Source organism: Dasypus novemcinctus, chromosome 2 (assembly GCF_030445035.2).
Source record: "Dasypus novemcinctus isolate mDasNov1 chromosome 2, mDasNov1.1.hap2, whole genome shotgun sequence".
In the NCBI taxonomy this organism is placed as follows: domain Eukaryota; kingdom Metazoa; phylum Chordata; class Mammalia; order Cingulata; family Dasypodidae; genus Dasypus; species Dasypus novemcinctus.
In genome coordinates this window covers 133,937,108-133,955,367 of record NC_080674.1, presented here as the reverse complement: position 1 = coordinate 133,955,367, position 18,260 = coordinate 133,937,108, and the positions used below count along the sequence as shown (strand labels likewise).

Genomic DNA, 18,260 nt, shown 5'->3' with positions numbered 1-18,260 from the left:
AGAGAGGAACCCCACCCATGTGTACTGAGAGGGTGAGTTTGCCCCAGCAGTTGAAGAGGGTGGATGTTCCCACCCAAAGTTCTGGGAAAGTTTTGCCACCCTAGGATACAGAGAGGGTGCAGTACATTCCCTGAGAATTAGGGCAGTTAAAGTCAGCACCCCACAGGTCTGAGAGGGGTGGACCTGTCCTCCAAAGGTTAGGGAAAGCCAGGTGGTCAACTTATTCCTCTGAGAGGGTTGAGCCTGTGTGCCAAAGGTTAGGGGGAATGTTGTCTTCACATCACTGTATTAGGCGTGTTAAGACTCTAACCCAAAGATTGGGTAAGGGGTGGCAATCACTCCAGCACTCTTGGAGGGAGAAGTCTGGAGCTTTGTCTACACCCAGATGCTTGATGAGGGTGGAACCAAGAAAATGGGAAAGAGAGTGGAAAGGGTGGGTCCCCACATGGCCCTAAGGAGAAGAAACCATCCTCTTAAGAACGACTCTCAGACTGAAATCGAATAGAGGATGCCCTGCAGGTTTACTAAACTGTAGAGGACCCATGACTCTTGTTTTCCTCCCAATTTCTCATCATTGTAATGAAAATGTTTATCCTTTGTCTGGCCATTTGTCAATTGGAAACACATAGATTGTTATGTAAGTTTCAGAGGTCTATAGCAGACTGGACTTTGCCCCAAGACAAACTATTTCTTTAAATTGATTGTGATATGATTTAGTACTTGCATTGTTACTGATTTAAGGTTTTATCAAATATTGTAGTGTCTTTTTTTGGAATTCAGAGGATGGAATGTAGCAGTTTGATATGGTTGTGAATTCCAAAAATAGATATTGGATTAGGTTTGCAATCTGGTCTGTACCTGGGTGTGGTTAAGTTATGATTAGGGTTTTGATTGGGCCAGACATTAGGACATTGAGTCCCCACCCACCAAGGCATGGCAAAGGACAGAACTGAGGATTTTTAATGTTGGAGTTTTGATATTGGAGTCTGATGCCGAAGCCTTAAGCTGGAGCCCCAGGAAGTAAACTCACAGAGGAAAGAGAAGCCAGCCCCAGGGAGAGAGGAACCCTAAGCCCAGGAAGAAACAAGCCCTGGGAAGAAAGGAACCTTGAACCCAGAGAGAAACAAGGCCCTGGAAGGGAGAAACCCAGGAAGTCTGAACCCTCACAACCATCGGCAGCCATCATGCTCCACCACGTGAAAATAGACTTTGGTGAGGGAAGTAACTTATTCTTTATGGCCTGGTATCTGTAAACTCCTACCCCAAATAAATACCCTTTATAAAAACCAACCAATTTCTGGTATTTTGCAGCAGGACCCCTTCGCTGACTAATAGAGAAGCAGAAGCCATTTTTCTTCTTTTTCTGGCAATAGTAGATGGCAGAATACTTCCAGATGTGAACTTCTAGAGAGTCTTCTATGTTCCCAGGCCAGGTCAGCCATCTCAGGGCTACAAAGGACCTCAAGATGAGTAGGAGTCTCCTAAATGTTCCTGATTGTGGGAGGCAGAGGCTTGGCAACTTTTGGTGATGGTGTATCTAAAAGTTAGTGGTAGTCCCCTGGCTTGCTTTCTTCAACCCTTGTAATGGTTAAGTACCTCCCTGGTTCCTTGGATTAAATGTTCTGCTTTTAATTTTTTTTTTTTTTCCGAAAAGCACCTAGAGTGCTTTTGGGCTCTTGTCTGAGTCATGACAGAAACATTTCCTTAGGAAACAGATAATACAGAAACTCAACTTTTTGATGTAAGGTATAATAAATAAACAGCTTTAGCTTTCATTTTATGGTAACAGATATGTTAACAGTCTTTAAGCTTTTCTTTATCTATTTAACAGGATATAATGGCTAACATAGAGTTTATCTGCTTCTTTGTCAAGAGACTCTCATTCTTTCAAATTTCCTATTACACTACCATCAAAGGACTATTGTTTCTGCTCCAGTTATTTTTTAGCCAAGAGTAAATTAAGGGATATCAGGCTTGTAATTTTCTGTTTCTGTACTACTCAAAATATATGACCAAAGGATGAGAGAGGTGTGGATCCCTAGATGAAAATCAAGGGCTCTTTCTAGAACAAATGGTAAATAGTTTTAGAGAAGCAAACAGCAAGCATTCACAACCATCTAACTAGCTAAAAATAAAATAAATCTTTATGTCTTATATTACATCAAAGCAAATTTCAGGTAGGTAAAAAAAATTAAATGTTAAAAGAAATGACCCATAAAAATACTAGATGAAAATCTATTTTTAAAATGCTTATTTGAGAAAACATTTTTAAATATGAAACTAAAGACAGAAAACATTAAATAAGATTTAATGAGATTTAAATAACAACATTGTCATTTTATAAATTTTCAAGTATATCAAAATTAGAGAAAAAAAGTGCCTACCACCTAAATTTAACATTGTTTACATTGTGCCATCATTATTTCACCCCTGTCTAGCTCTTACTATATTTCAAGGTAAATTAAAATATCAACATACTATCCTCTTAAATGCTACAGCATAGGTCTTTGATAAGTTGGAATATACTCTTATAAAACCACAGTACTTTTATTACATCCCCCAAATTTAAAAAATTCCCCAGTATCATATAATATTTAGTTCATTTTCGAGTTTCCTCTTTGAACCAAAAAATGCTTTAACTGTTTTTGTTCAGATCAGATACAAACATTACATTTTTTGTAATCTAGAACAAAATCTAGAACAGTACCCTCTAGTCTCACTTTTTTCCCCCATGACATTGATTTTTCCCCAAGATCTCAGATTATTTGTCTTGTAGATAATACTTCATTCTGGACTGTCTGATGTTACTTTTTGGTGCCATTTAACATGATTTAAGATTGCTAGATTCTATCCAGAAGAAAAAGAAAGAATTGAGACAGATATCCAGAGCTGTTCAATAAAACTTTCTATGATGATGAAAATGTTCTGTATCTGCATAGTCCATTAAAGTAACCACTATTTACAGGGACTTCTTAGCACTTGAAGTATGGCTATTGTTACTGATTGAATATTAATTTAACTGTTTTTCTATATGAGATAAAGTTATTTCTTTCAATTTATTCAACTCTTTTTAAATATTCCCTAATATCTTCTACTTCTAAAATCCCTTGTATATTTCCTATTAAACTAATACCTAGGCAGCATATCTTATTATTGCCATGATAAATGGGATATTTTCTTCTATTTTAATATCTAACTGGTTTGGGTAGTATTTGAATATTTATTGACTTCTGCTTATTAAGTTTGTGACAGACACACTGAAATGTCTTTTGTTTTCAATAACGATTTCTTTGGTTATATTTTCTACAACTGGAAGAGGAATGTTCCCTACCTAGTTTCCTAAGAGAATCAGTGTAGGGAGCAATATTTATCTTTGGGTCTTGCAGACTCAAAACAGATGCTATGAATTTCTGTTGCTCTTCATAAGAATCTATCTTTTTGTTTTCTGCCATCAGTGTAATGGGGAGTTAATCCTGTGCAGGCTGTGCTCACAGAATCTGGTTCTTTTTGCCTTTTCAAACCATGTGAGGGGTCTCCTCTATGGACCAGAGACTTACTCACCTTTTATAATCATACTGGATTTAAGTTAAGTAGCTTGATAATCAGACAGAATATAATTAGCTAATCATTTACAGGATTACGTAGGCTAAAAATCAACGCAATAAAATACAGTAAGCATGGTTTATACCAGTCTAAATCCCTGCATTATCAAAGGTGATCAGATTATACAATTCAAATGCATTTTCAAGAAAATATCCCTGTCATAGAGGATTAGAAATATGTTTAAGCTAAATTTAGAATTCAGGAAAAGCAATCCTACAGCTTACTTCTCATTATTTTTTCCCCTGCAACTAAGCCCTTAAGCTGAATAAATTAAAGTCTCCAAGATGTTTAAACAGTTCAGTCTATATTAGTATGCTATGGTTCATTACAAAATATGGTTGTAAAATCACTGCCAAGTTACTCCTAATACCTGCTTAATCACAAACTGGAAATATCTAGCTAAGGCATGAGTGCCCTGCTTACCATTAATTTTAGCTCATTTTATATAATTATTTGTCTCTCCATCGAGAATCCCTCTCCCCTGGCCTAAGTCTCATCCCTACCTTTGGAACATCTCATCACAGTCACGAAACCATCTTTGTGATCTGTCAGGTCAAGTATTACTTCCTATCCTAAAAGTTTATCAAAAATCATCTCTGATGCTTTTAAAATTTTCTTTCATTCTTTTAAAAGTTTACCATAATATGTTCATTAAAAATTGTTTCAAAATGAAGAAAAGCAGTACAATATATCTTTAAAGGTAAGCAACACCTGGTACTGCATATGTTTCTTAAAGCAAAGGAAGTTTTGGTTGGTGCTGTTCTGTCTTGAATCTTATTGTTACTTTCATCAAGTACTATAGCAATTTTCCCCAAGACATTTACCTCATCTCTATTTACACCACATCAGTAGCATGTTCATGTGTGCCAGGATAAAACTTCCAAAGAATTGGTTGGTGCAAAATTATCCTCATCTCTACCAAAGCCCCCCCTTTTTAGCCCAGTTTGTGAGGAACCAACTCTAAGAGAGGAGATATATAGGGCTAGAGAACAAAAGCATGTGAAACAGAAATATCTGGAATGATTTGGGCACAATTTTTCCTAGACTTGATTTTAGAATTCCCTGGACTGGGAAGAAGGAGAGAACAGAAAAGAAAGAAATAAAACAAAACGAGTTGGGAGTCCTGAGTCCTGTATCCCTCCCAAGATTTGGGAGTGTTAACATAATCCTGGATAAACTTAGGATCTCTGAGTAAAAGGAAACATGTGGTATACTTTCTTTCTAGACATCTGGGAGACAGCAACACCCCACAAAAACCTGATGTTTATGTTAGTTCTGTGCTGGACGATGTGAGTTGGTTCTCACCATTCTAAGCTCTCCCCTGTATCATAGGGGCTAGAATTCTGGAAACTACATTTCACCATCTCACTTGCCAGCAGAGTTTCAGTTCAGGATGCAAATCCAGTGAAAAGGATTTGCATAAAATCAAAGGCAAGTGCTCGGACAACTGTACACCTACAGGCAAAAGAATGAATTTGAACTCCTACTTCACACCACATACAAAAATTAACTCAAAATGGATCAAAAACCTAAGTATAAGAGCTAAAACTATAAAATGCTTAGAAGTAAACATAGATGAAACTCTTCATAACTTTGGGTTAGGTAATGGTTTCTTAGATATGACACCAAAAGCATAAGCAACAAAAGGGAAAAAATAACTGGCCATAATGAAAATCAAAAACTCTTTTGGTTTCAACAGATACCATCAAGAAGATGAAAAGACAATCCAGAGAATGGGAAAAAATATTTGGAAATCATATCTGAGAGGAACTTATATTTAAAATATATAGAACAATGATTACAACTCCGTTTTAGGTTTCTGGGCTCCTCAGTCAGATACCATGCAATGTGTTGGTTTAAACAATGGGAATTTATTAGTTCATGGTTCTAAGGTTGAGAGAAGTACAAACCAAGGTGTCACCAAGGCAATGCTCTCTTCCTGAAGACTAGCATCCTGGGGCTGGCTGCCGGTGATCCTTGGTCCTTGGCTTCTCTGTCACATGGCAATACAAATGGTGATCTCCGCTGACCTCTCCATTCTTTTCTGGGTTCCACTGAATTCCAGCTTCTGGCTTCCCATGGCTTTCTTTCTATCTTTCTGAATTTCATTCTGCTTCTAAAGGACTTCAGCAATAGGATTAATATCCACCCTGACTGAGGTGGGCCACACCTTAACTGAAGTAACCTCATCAAAAGGTCCTATTTATAATGGGTTCACACCCAAAGGAATAAATTAAGTGTAAGAACATGTTTTTATAATACAGCTAAAAACCACCACACTCAATAATAAATAGACAACTCAATTTTACAATGGGCAAAGGATCTGAATGGACAGTTTTTCAAAGGAGATATACAAAGGGCTATAAGCACATGAAAAGATGATTAACATCATTAGTTATAAAGGGAATGCAAATCAAAACCACAAGGAGAAAGCACTTCATATCCCCTAGGATAGCAATAATAAAAAAGACAGATAATAAAAAAGGTTGTCCAGATGAGTGGATCAATAAAATGTGGTATATACACACAATGGAATACTACTCGGCTGTAAGAACAAACACACTACAAACACATGTGATAACATGGATGAATCTTGAGAACCTTATGTTGAGTGAAGCAACCCAGACATTGAAGGACAAATACTACATGACCTCAATGATATGAAATAAACAAGCTGCCCTAGATAGCAAGAGACTGAACGATAGGCTTACAGGAAATCGGAGGGTGGAGGAAGGATATGAGCTGATGTCTGCAGGGGTGGAATTTAAGACGAGATGGTGGTAAGTATGAACACAAAGAAGAGATAAAAGGGGGGCAAGGGGTTGCCTTTGGTTGGGGCTTTGCGGGTTTGAGGGTGGCTGGGGAGGGACGGATGGGTAACGTTGCCCAAAAGTGGGGGGAGGGAGGGGTAGCATACGAACACAGGAGAGGGTCAGGTGTTGGTGGAGAGTAAAATGCCGAGAAAATCATATCAAAATATAATAAAGAGGGTTACCTGTTTAGAATGCTCGGAGGGGAGGGTCTGATGCAGGACGGGCTCCTGGGGAATGTCTAAATGCTCATTCTGCCAGAGTGGGTGACACCATGGGGTAGAAACCCAAGTAGTGAGAGTGGGGGTGGACCCACATCCTGGGGAGGACTAATGCCATCAAATAGAGGGAACTGTATCCCTCGAGAGAAAGGGTGGCTCCCAGGGCATTGGGGCAGTTGAGCAAGTTAGGCCCTGAACACTATTCCATCTATCTCTGGAAGTGGCTCCTCAGGAAACGGAGGTTGGCTGTCACTGTGGGCACCAAGGTGGAAGGGAAAATGGACGTTAAATGTGTGGAACCAAAGTAAATGGGGGGTAAGAGAGGAGTTTCTTGAGAGTACACAAGGATGGATATAAAACATGTAATATTACACTATAACATATAGGAGATGACAGACTGATAATGTAAACCATAATGTAAAACATAGGATAACTAAAAATGTAAAGAACTGTGTATCCTAAAGTATGCACCATAATGTAAGCACAGATGTCACCTTGTTAGAAAGCTAATGTCTCAGACTCTGTACATCACTTCAAGTAAATATGATATGAATAGGGCGTAAGAGTATCACTGTGGAAGGGAAAAGGTTTTCTGGTGGATGTGTGGGAGTGCTGTATATTATATATATGCATTGCTGTGGTCTAGGACTCCTGTGAAGAAAAGCTGAATAATTAGGGGGGGGGAAAAAAAAAAAAGAAAAAGATAGGATGTGGAATTTTTTCAAGTCAACATTCTTCATCTAAGTTCTTTATCTAACTTTATCCAAGTTCTTTATCTATCCTTTAAACCCATCGCTATATGCCATTCCCTAGTAAGGGACCATGACATTATATTGGGCTTCAAATTTCGGGGAGTTCTGGATCACAGAGTGTTTCAACAGTGGCAATGGAGGGATACTGGTATGGGATACCAATGACAGGTGATATATGGCTGACAGGGAGCTGTACAGAACATATGTCCAGGGTGCATGGTAATGTTTGGATATACTCATAGTGGCAACAATTAAAAACCACAGCAGGGGGGGTACTGGGTTCCTGGCCAGTGGTGCTCTGTCGTGGTCCCTAGGGGAGCAGCGACAGTCTCCCAGGTACAGCAGCGGGGACCGGGAGGGAGTGAGGGTTCAACAGTGAGCCCCTGATGCTAATGACTATGCTTGTGAGCTGATAAACCTAAAATAAGAACAAGGCCTAGAGCAACATTGTGCCTGGGAATTTCCTCCTGTCAGCCTTCATGTTACTCAAATGTGGCCAGTCTCGAAGCCAAACTCAGCATGTAAATGCAATGCCTTCCCCCCAGCGTGGGACATGACACCCGGGGATGAGCCTCCCTGGCAACGAGGGACCACTATCAACTACCAACTGATGATGCAACTGGAAAATGACCTTATACGGAAGGTTCAATGCGGATCAGCAGAATATCCATGTCTACATAAAATAACATGACTTTAAAATGCTGTTTGACCTAAAGTAAGGGGGAAATGGAAAGGAGAAATGAGTTTATATGGCTACGAGTTTCTAAAAAAGAGTCTGGAGGCTGGCAGAAGGATTGCCCTCATGCACAACTGAGCAGAGTCAGAGAGACAGATAAAGCAGATACAACCCCCAGATATTGGTTCCTTTGAGGGCTAAAGAGACCCATGGGAGTTATGGTCATGGCCGATGGGGTTAACTACCAGGGCAGATGGCCCCTCTTTGGAAATGGTGTTTATGTGTGATGAATCTGGACTCAGATGGGATCTCCCTTCATAAGACTTTCATGCTAATGTGCTGGAGGTGCCGTTAATGTTGGGGTTTAAGATATATTTAGGGGATTTGAATCTCTGGACTGACAATGTGATAGCCAGGTCCTGAGCCTCAACAGACTCCAGCACCTACAATCTGATCTATTGGACTTACCACACTCAGCTAAGATGGAATTGAAGAAGGACAACCACCACACCATGGAGCCTAGAGTGATTACAACTGAAAATGGGAGGATTGCATCCAGCATCCATGTGGAATCTGAGCCTCCTCTTGACATAGAGGTGCAATGGACACAACCAATCCAATGTCCACATAGAAGAGGTGGCATTGGATTGGGAAAAGTGGACATGGTGGACGATGGGTATGGGGAAAGGCAGGAAGAGATGAGAGGTGGAGGCGTCTTTGGGACATGGAGCTGCCCTGGATGGTGCTTCAGAGGTAATCACCGGACATTGTAAATCCTCACAGGGCCCACTGGATGGAATGGAGGAGAGTATGGGCCATGATGTGGACCATTGTCTATGAGGTGCAGAGGTGCCCAAAGATGTACTTACCAAATCCAATGGATGTGTCATGATGATGGGAAAGAGTGTTGTTGGGGGGGGGGGGGGGTGAATGGGACCTCACATATATATTTTAATGTAATATTATTACAAAGTCAATAAAAAAAAAATACCACTTTAAAAAAAAAAAGAAAAAAAGAAAAAAAAAAAGGTTGTCAAGGATGTGGAGAAATCGGAAACTTCATACATTGCTAGTGGGAGGTAAAATAACACAGTTGTTTATGGACAGCCTAACAGCTCTTCAAAATGTTAAACAGAAAGTTACCAAATACCCAGAAATTATACTTGAAGGTACATACCCATGAAAGTTGAAAATTTATGTCCACACAAAATCTTGTATATGAATGCTCATAGCTGCATTATTCATAAAAGCCCCATAGTAGAAAAAATTCAAGTGTCTACTAAGGAATGAATAATCAATATGTGGTATATACAAATATTCAACCACCAAAAGGGATGACATTCTGATACATGATACAACATGGTTGAACCTAGAAAACCTGCTAAGGGGAAAGAAGCCAGACACAAAGGACCACATATTGTAAGATTCCAATTTATATGAAATGTCCACAATAGGCAAACCTAAAGAGATAGAAAGTAGAGTAATGGTTACTGAGGCTGAGGGGGAATAGAGGGAGTAGGGAGTGACTGCTAATGGATATGGGGTTTATTTTTGGGGTAATAAAAATCTTCTAAAATTGATCGTGGTGGTGAAAGCACATATCTGTGAATATAAGAAAAGTCTTTGAGCTGTACACTACCTATGGGTGAATAGTCTGATATATGAATTATATCTCAAGAAAGCTGTTTTAAAAAATTAATTAATTAAAGGGAAAAAGAAAGTTGGAACAATGTCTTCTTTCCCTGGCTTTGCTGTGGCAGCAGAGTGCTCCTGCAGCAAATGCACTGCCTCTACAGGGACAGAAGAGCACAGGCTCAGACCAATTCAGGTGGGTTCCTGCAGTGGCAGTAGCGGCTTCCTGAAGTTCCTGAATGTTAATCAACATCACCTTACCCTCCTCCCTTTCTTCTCTTTCAGCTCTTTTGACAATTTTGCAGCCTACGTCCCAGTGTTAAATCCCACTCTGCTTGAAATGCCTCCTGGGGTTTGTTTTCCTGACTAATATTAATTTCAAGAGGAGTACCCATCCTTCTCACTCGCTTCTAAAAAATTACTTATTTTGTTCAGAAACCAAGTGCCTTAGCAGAGAGTGATTTCAACCTCAGCTTCAGAGTTTAGCCTGAATTTGGTCTAAAGGTAATACAATTACTTTTGCTAAAAATTGTTTCAAAAATGGGCCTGTGACACAATTACAGTCAATGAGAGGTGAAGAGGAGTTTGCCAGAGACTTGAGGGAACATTCCTCCTCATTCTTAAGAAAGAAGAACAGAAGTCAATTGGACATTAAAAAAAAAAAAAAAGCCCTGATAGCTGCTGACAGTTCTCATACAACCAAGACAGGTGCTGGCTTTAGAATAAAGGAATACTACAGAATGCAGAGGCAGTGAGAACCTGGGTCTTTAAGTACATCACTGAACTGCTGGGTCCGCCTGCCCTGAAGCCCATTTCATCGCTGGCCTTCTTATGTGAACTAACAATTTACCTTCACTGAGACCCTGGGCCACCAAGGCATGGCAGCCTCTCTAGGCAGAAAAGGATTGAGACAACTCCTCCCTTTCCTGTAACCCTAAAGTAGCACAAACTATCATCTAAAAGTTGTTCCTAAAAGCTGAGAAATTTAGCAGAGAGGGGATTGGTAAATCAGGAAGGGCCTTGTAGCTATAATGAGGGACACAGCAGAGTAGCTGCACAAGTCATACAAAACCAGAGACCATGTGGAAATGTGGACATCACCACAGGAAGAATAAGGACAACCAGGAACCAGATGGGCGTCTTTATCCAGCAAATATCACATAGGATGATGATGACCCGGGGCCATACCCTCCCCACTTGACATCTCAATGCAGTTTAAGGCTCCTTTGCCCCATCCCTCATACCTTGTAAGGATGATAAATTGATAGTGTTAATTTTCCACAATCAAACAGAATGGAAGCTCAAAATAGAGATTGTTGGGTCATCAAAAAAGACTTTATGAACTGAGGAAATCATAACCCTAAGTGTACATCCCATTTATATAAGCTTCATTCTTTAGCCTGTGGGTGGCAGGAATGGCATGAGAACTTGATTCTTGATTCTTGATTCCCAAAGTCGGGAGCTGACCCTACCCCACCATACATTAACCAATTCTGCCACAGGAGAGTCACAGTTGGCCCCATCGCCTCCTCCTCTGCTGCCTGCTTTCATAAAGAAATTATTCACAGTGCAGGCGCAGCCGTTCTCCAGTGGCCCTCACCACCACTGTCCTCTTGATCATGACATATAGGTCTTATTAGGTAAGAGAAATTAGAGAAATGCCCATCAAATTCTGTCCTGCAACCCTATGCCTTTTTCTTTATATGTCTTCCGAAGTCGTATTGTCCCAAATCTGAAGCAAAGTCTAAACTTAACAAAAAATTGTTAATGGATATTATTCAACTCAAAAGTGGGTCTAACTTAGAACATGTAACAACTCACCAAAATCTACTTTCTCTTATTAATTTTCTAGAATTAAGTGGTGCAGTACTTGAAAACAATGGCTATCTTTACATAGTTCCTTCTCTCTTAAGTTTCTTCCTCCCCATTTGTGCCCCTACACTTTAAAACCAATCATTTTCTCAAGTAGCCAAAGATTAACCCAAGAAGAGGCAGATTGATACTAATTCATTTTAATTCTGAGATTAAGGAAATTTTTCCAATTTTCCATTCCAGAGGGAAGAGCATTTGTTATACGAAGGAAGAAAACTGAACACAATTGGAAAAGTAAGGTTTATCTGATTTCTGTTATCCCTTTTCTATTAAAAAAATTAACCCATGGACTTGAAAAAAAAAATTCATCTTTATATTTTACCACTATGTTAAAGATATTCTTTAATTTAGCATTTCATGGAAATGACACTGAAGTAATAGAGACAGAGTTTAATCTTTTAATAAATTTGAAAGATTGAGTTTCTTCACTCCTTGCACTAGCCCTTATCACTGTAAAGATGGATAAGTAATATTTAACAAATATACACGTCCCTGTCACCAAGAAATTTAAAGTAAAACTGTGTTTATTTTATAACTTGTCACCAAAAGTGTTGTTTCTGTTTGTTTGCTAAGAACAAATCTTTATCATAATATTTAAATCTTTCTTAGAAATATTACTTTGCCATTGAATTCACCAGTTGTTACAGTTTACTATGTTTATTGGAATGCTTGTTGAAAACACTGTAATATATTTACTTAAAATTATAAATTAATTCTGTCATATCCGCTTGGTTTTACCCACCAACTTGCTAAAGGCCATTTTCAGACTACTTGATCTAGCTCAATTATTTCACCTGTTTAAAAGAATGGAGTGTTTTCCCCTTAACATTAACATTTAGAAACATAGCTTGTAAAGATGTATTTTAAGTAAAATCATCTAACAGATTAAAACACAGTGCCGGGTACCATTTACAACTTGCAGGCACAGGTGGCAACAGGGGTTTCTAGGTGTTGTGGTGCCAGTGATGGCAGGGTATATTTCCCAGAGTAGAACTCCCGTTACAAACATGACATTGGTTACTTTGAGGTAGAGATGCAGTAGTGGGGTAGCAGAGGGGACAGCAGTTTTCTCTGGTGCCCAGTGGGACAGTAGCAGCAATATTTCCTCCCTAGGTTGGGGGCACAGTTTCCAAGTTCCTTGGAAGGTACTGGGTGAAATGTTCCCTCCAAACAAGGGTGTAAACCATAGAAGAAGACATGGCATCCAGCAAATAGAAACTCCAACATCATTAAAAGAAAAGAAATGTTTCCAGTATGGTTCTGAAAGGAAATTACTGACAAACAACTGGGCAGCAAATCTAAAGAGTAACCAATCCATTGTAGAGTAAAAAAAGATGACTCCAGGATGCATAGTTTCAAGAACTACTAGAATTCTTAGATTTCCTCAAATGTATGGCTGTCTGGACAGGGTTTTCTTTCTCTAGTTCCTTCCTTTTCCTTCCTTCTTCCTTCATCCCTTCCTTCCTTCCTTCCTTCCTCCCTCCTTCCCTCCCTCCCTCTCCTTCCCCCCCCCCCCCCCCCCCAGGTTTCTTCCTCCTTCACTCTCAATTTTACCTGTCAGTTGTGGGAATAACAAAGCAAATTTAAAAGCAAGACCATTATTAACTCCCAGGAAAACAAATTGTATATGAAAGAAAACTGTAGGATACTGTGAGGCTCAGCTGTAACTAATATTTGCACAGACATACTAATTTTGATACTGGATACTGATAGAACCAAAAATATTACTAGAGTGAAAAGAAGAAGGTGAAATATGTGGGTTTGTGGGATGTGTATTTGTGTGAGGGGAGGAAGATTGGTCAGGGTTTAAGAGAGCAAAGTAAGAGAGCTAAATTCTTATCTTCCATAGATAATATTCAAAAATGAAAAATGAAGACAAAACTTAAGTTGTAAATGGAGGAGACGTATATGGGAACTCTGTATATTCTGCATGATTTTTTCTGTATACTTACAACTTCTCTAAAAAAAAAAAAAAAGGAAATCCCAGGGCACCTCTTGCTACTATGCAACCTCTCAATTCTTACCTCCTTTATCAAATAATGAGGGGAAATTTTAGTGACTACCTCATAAGACTTTTACAAGGTAAATGAGATAATATAGGTCAAATACTTAGAACTGGATGTACTGAGTTTGCAATAAATGTTAGCTATTATTATTATTTTAAAACACTTCAGTAGCAGGAAAAAATTATTTTGTTTGTAAACACGAATGCAAATACCAGTAAAAACTGCTGAAAGTGTGGACTATGGGAGTGGAAATCAAAAGCTAGAAGGAGTAAAGCTGAGGGCTGCTTTTTATACACTAGCAGAACTCAATTTTTTAAAAGTGTATGTATTACTTTAACAAAAATAAAGATTAAAATTTTAAATAAGAATCATTTTCTGAATTTCCACAAAAATTAAATTATAATTAATTTCCACAAAAATTACATATATAATTATAATTGTATATTGTAATTTTCTTTTCTAATGTGTCTGATCTATGTATTTTCCTTGTCCTGCTGCACTGGTCAAAGCTTATTGAAAGGTTTGGAATGACTGAGTGTCTAGCTCCTGAGTTGAATGGGAATGCTCCTAGTTTTCCTCAACATGTGTGTTATTTTCTGTTGATATCAGACAGATACTTGATCATCTACTTCTATTTCTAGTATGTCCCTTATCCAAATATTCCTTCATATTTTATCATTATCATGTGTTTTATTGTCTGTTTTCCTCCATACCAGTATGTTTCTGGTAGTCTGGATATTTGATTTTATTCCATGAATTGATGATAATACCTGACTCAATAAAAATTTGTTGGATGAATGAATGAGTCAGGTAATCTCTAGATGGTCAGTGTATTTTCTCTTTTAATTTATGAAAAGTATTAATATTTATCATGTTTTAAACCACTTTTGCATTTGGGGCATAAACATCTGATATGGTATACTGACTGGATTTGCCAGTATTTTACTTAAAATATTTGCATTCTTACTTATAAGTGAATATGAACAGTAGTTTTTGTTATGTGTTGTCTCTATCAGGTTTGGAATTAGGAGTATGTTAGCCATATTGAAAGAATTAGAATATTTCATGTCTTTCTCTGAAGGTTTTTAAATCATTGGAATTACCATTTGCTGAGAAAGCAGTCTGTATCCTAGTGCTTTTTCAACTTCTTCAGTAGTTATTCATCCGTTATGTACAATGCTCTTTATTATATATATATATATATATATGCACACTTTCATTATAAAAAGTCAAAACTATACCTAAATGTAAAGACAAAATTTAAGGGTCTACTTGCTCCCACCTCACTCCTGCCCATTCCAGAGTTAACCACAGTTAACTGTTTAGCATTTTCTTTTCAGTATTTTTTCCTGTGCCCTCCTATGTTTACATGCAAGCACAATGTAAATTTTTAAATATTATTATGAATTATTATGGATTATGAAATATTTTACTCTTTTTCACTTGATAATATATCTTGGAAAGCTGTACACACACATATTATATAAGGTATATTAAACATACTTACCGTATTCTTTTTAATAGATGCACATTATTCAACATTATGGCTTTACCAGAATTTGTTTTATTGCTCTTCTAATGTTGAACATTTGGCTGTTTCCCATTTTTCAGCATTGATCATTCTTGTACACAGAACTTTATGCCTGTGTGCTTGTTCAACTATTCATTAGAATAAACTCCTAGATATGGAATTGCTAAGTCAACAAATATGAACAGTTTTTATCTTAGTAGATACTCCAAAATTGCCCTCCAAAATAAAGGTTTATCATTTTGCCCTCCTAAAATAGAAATGTATCACATTAATTTACATTCCTCTGGTTGCCTATGAGGTTGAGCATTTTTGTAGGGTTTATTGAACATTTGTATTTCTTGTTTCTGTAAATTGCTTATTCATATCTATTACTCCTTTTTCTATTGGAAAATTTATCTTTTTTTCTGTTGGCTCACATTGATATTAATCCTTTGTTAATAAGTGCAATAATTCTCCAGGTTGTTGGTTGTCTGTTAAGGTTGTTTATGAAGTCTTTTGCATCTAAAACTTTCTTTTCCAATTTTCACGCATTTAATATGTGATTATTTTCCTTTATGGCTTTCCTATTTTATATCTTGCTTAGATAGGTTTTCTTCACCACAAGCTTATGTATATCTTTCTATCTTTTCATTTAATACTTAGGTGTTTAGTAGTTTGTTATGGTATAAGGTAACTGTATTTCTTTCAAAATGGATAACCAGTCATACCAGCACAATTCATGAAGTAATTCATCATCTTTCTACTGATCTGTTTACCATCTTTATCATCAATAGCAGCTAGCACTTACATAGTTTTCACCATAGTCTAGGCATTCTTCTATGTGCCTTATGTATATTTACATATTTACTCTTAAAAGCAATCATAAGACATTGATTGTATAATGGTCCCTATTTCACACATAAGAAACTAAGGCACAGCATTTATTTATCTTGCCCAAGAACATACACCTAGTATTTGGCCTGGCTTGAGACCCATGCTCTTAATTACTACACTAAATTCCAGCATGCATAAGCCTATTACTAGATTCTGTTCAATCTTGCTAATCAATACCTCTGTCTATACTTGCACTAATAATATATTTTTACAAATATATTTTCAAATGCATTTTTAACTTCTGAAAGAATTTTTTTTCATTTTTTCATTTTTTTCTCAGAATCTTCCAGGCTATTACTTGTTATTTTTCTTTCTTTTTTAGACAAGAGATTCAGCTTGTGAAATTTCATAAACAACTATTAGGATTACTTTACATTCCTAAATAAATTGTGAAGGATTGATATAAAAAATAGTCTTTTGATTTAGGAATATGCTATGTAACTGCATGTCTTAGTTTGCCATAGGGCTACTACATAAGGTACCAGAAATGAGTTGGCTTTTATAATGAGAAATTTATTAGGGTAAAACCTTAGAGTTCTGAGGCCATGAAAGGTCCAAATCAAGACACTATCAGATGGCAATGGACTTGACCCAGTGGTTAGGGCATCTGTCTACCACATGGGAGGTCCGTGGTTCAAACCCTGGGCCTCCTTGACCCAGGTGGAGCTGGCCCATGCGCAGTGCTGATGCATGCAAGGAGTGCCCTGCCATGCGTAGGGGTGTCCCCCATGTAGGGAAGCCCCACACGCAAGGAGTGGGCCCCGTAAGGAGAGCCACCCAGTGTGAAAGAAAGTGCAGCCTGCCCAGGAATGATGCCCCACACACGGAGAGCTGACACAACAAGATGACGCAACAAAAAGAAACACAGATTCCCATGCCACTGACAACAACAGAAGTGGACAAAGAAGATGCAGCAAATAGATACAGAGAACAGACAACCAGCATGTGGGAAGGGGGGGGAGGGGGAGGGGAGAGAAATAAAAAAATAAATAAATAAATCTTAAAAAAAAAAGACACCCTCAGAGATGTTTTCTTACCAAAGTCAGCTACTGGTAATCCTGGCATCCTGCCATGTGGCAATCAGGCAGATGAGCAGGACTTATCTCCTTAGCCATGGGCTGTTCCTTGGGTCCAATCCCTCAGAGACCCCTTTCTGTGCCACTGTGCTCTGCTGGTTCCAGACTCCAGGACCTCTCTCAGCACCTTGAGGCTTCCTCTCTCTCACCTGGAAGAACCAACATAATATGGCCACTTCCTTTCTCTGTGAGTCTCCATTTATATCAAATCCAACAAGAGGGCAGAGACTCAACCTGAGCTATGCCTCATTGATGTAGTACAATCAAGAGCAATCTAATCAAGTGATCTAAAGTGAATCTAATGCAATCAAAGGGTACCCACCCCCAGAAATAGATAAGTTTAAGAAGGTAATCTTATGAGATTCAAAAAAGAACTTAACACTGTTATACTGCACTATTGGCTCTTTTATGGTTTCATTACAGTTTCATAGATTTCAACATATAAACTTGAGCTTTTATTAGTTATTTTATAGTTTTTATAGTTATGATGAGTGGATTCCCTTTTCTTTATTTTATTTTTTATTATGTTGCTGATAATATATAAGAAAGCCATTGGTTTTTTATGTTAATCTTGTATCTGAGTATCATAATGACCTCTATTGACTCAATTTTTTCAGGTAATTTCTTGGATTTTCAAATAATTATGCTTGTATCTTTCTTTTATATTTGTATGTCATATTATTCTTTCTTGTCATATTGCATTGGTTAAAGTGAGACCCTCCATTATAACACAAAATAGCAACAGTTGATAGGAACAAATTTACCTTATTCCTAGCTTAAATAGGAATATATCTAATGTTTCACATCAAATATGATATTTGCTCTTGATTTATGATGTCCATCAGCTTAAAGAAATTGCCTTTTATTGTCAGCTTGCCAAGACTTATTGTTTACTTGTTTTAATCAGGAGAGATGATTGGATTTTAGCAAATGCATTTTTGTCCCTATTGAAATGTCAGAAGCTTTTCCTCCTTTGATTATATATCTAATGAATTACATTAATGGATTTCCTTGTGTTGAGTCATCCTTGCATTGATAATAGCCACATTTAAAATATTCTTACTATGTGCCAGGAACTATGTTAAACATAATTACTAAGGTGAATACACATTTAGGATTGTTGTATTCTTTTGATAAACGGACTCATTTTTAAATTACGGTATGTTCTTCATTTTGTCTTGAAGTTTACTTTGATATTCATACAGTCA

The 18,260-nt window shown here is 37.7% G+C and overlaps 1 protein-coding gene across 4 annotated transcripts in view; it reads right to left on the bottom strand.

Moving 5' to 3' along the window:
- Positions 1-18,260, bottom strand: part of MEGF10 (multiple EGF like domains 10) — a 421,346-nt gene that overhangs the window by 205,280 nt on the left and 197,806 nt on the right. For 3 of the 4 annotated variants that reach the window (XM_071209742.1, XM_071209736.1, XM_071209745.1), the window contains exon 2: positions 17,014-17,201. The exons of the other annotated variant lie outside the window; for it this stretch is intronic. The gene's annotated coding sequence lies outside the window, so the exon portion shown is untranslated. The remainder of the gene's footprint in view (positions 1-17,013; positions 17,202-18,260) is intronic. 4 annotated transcript variants of the gene reach the window in all.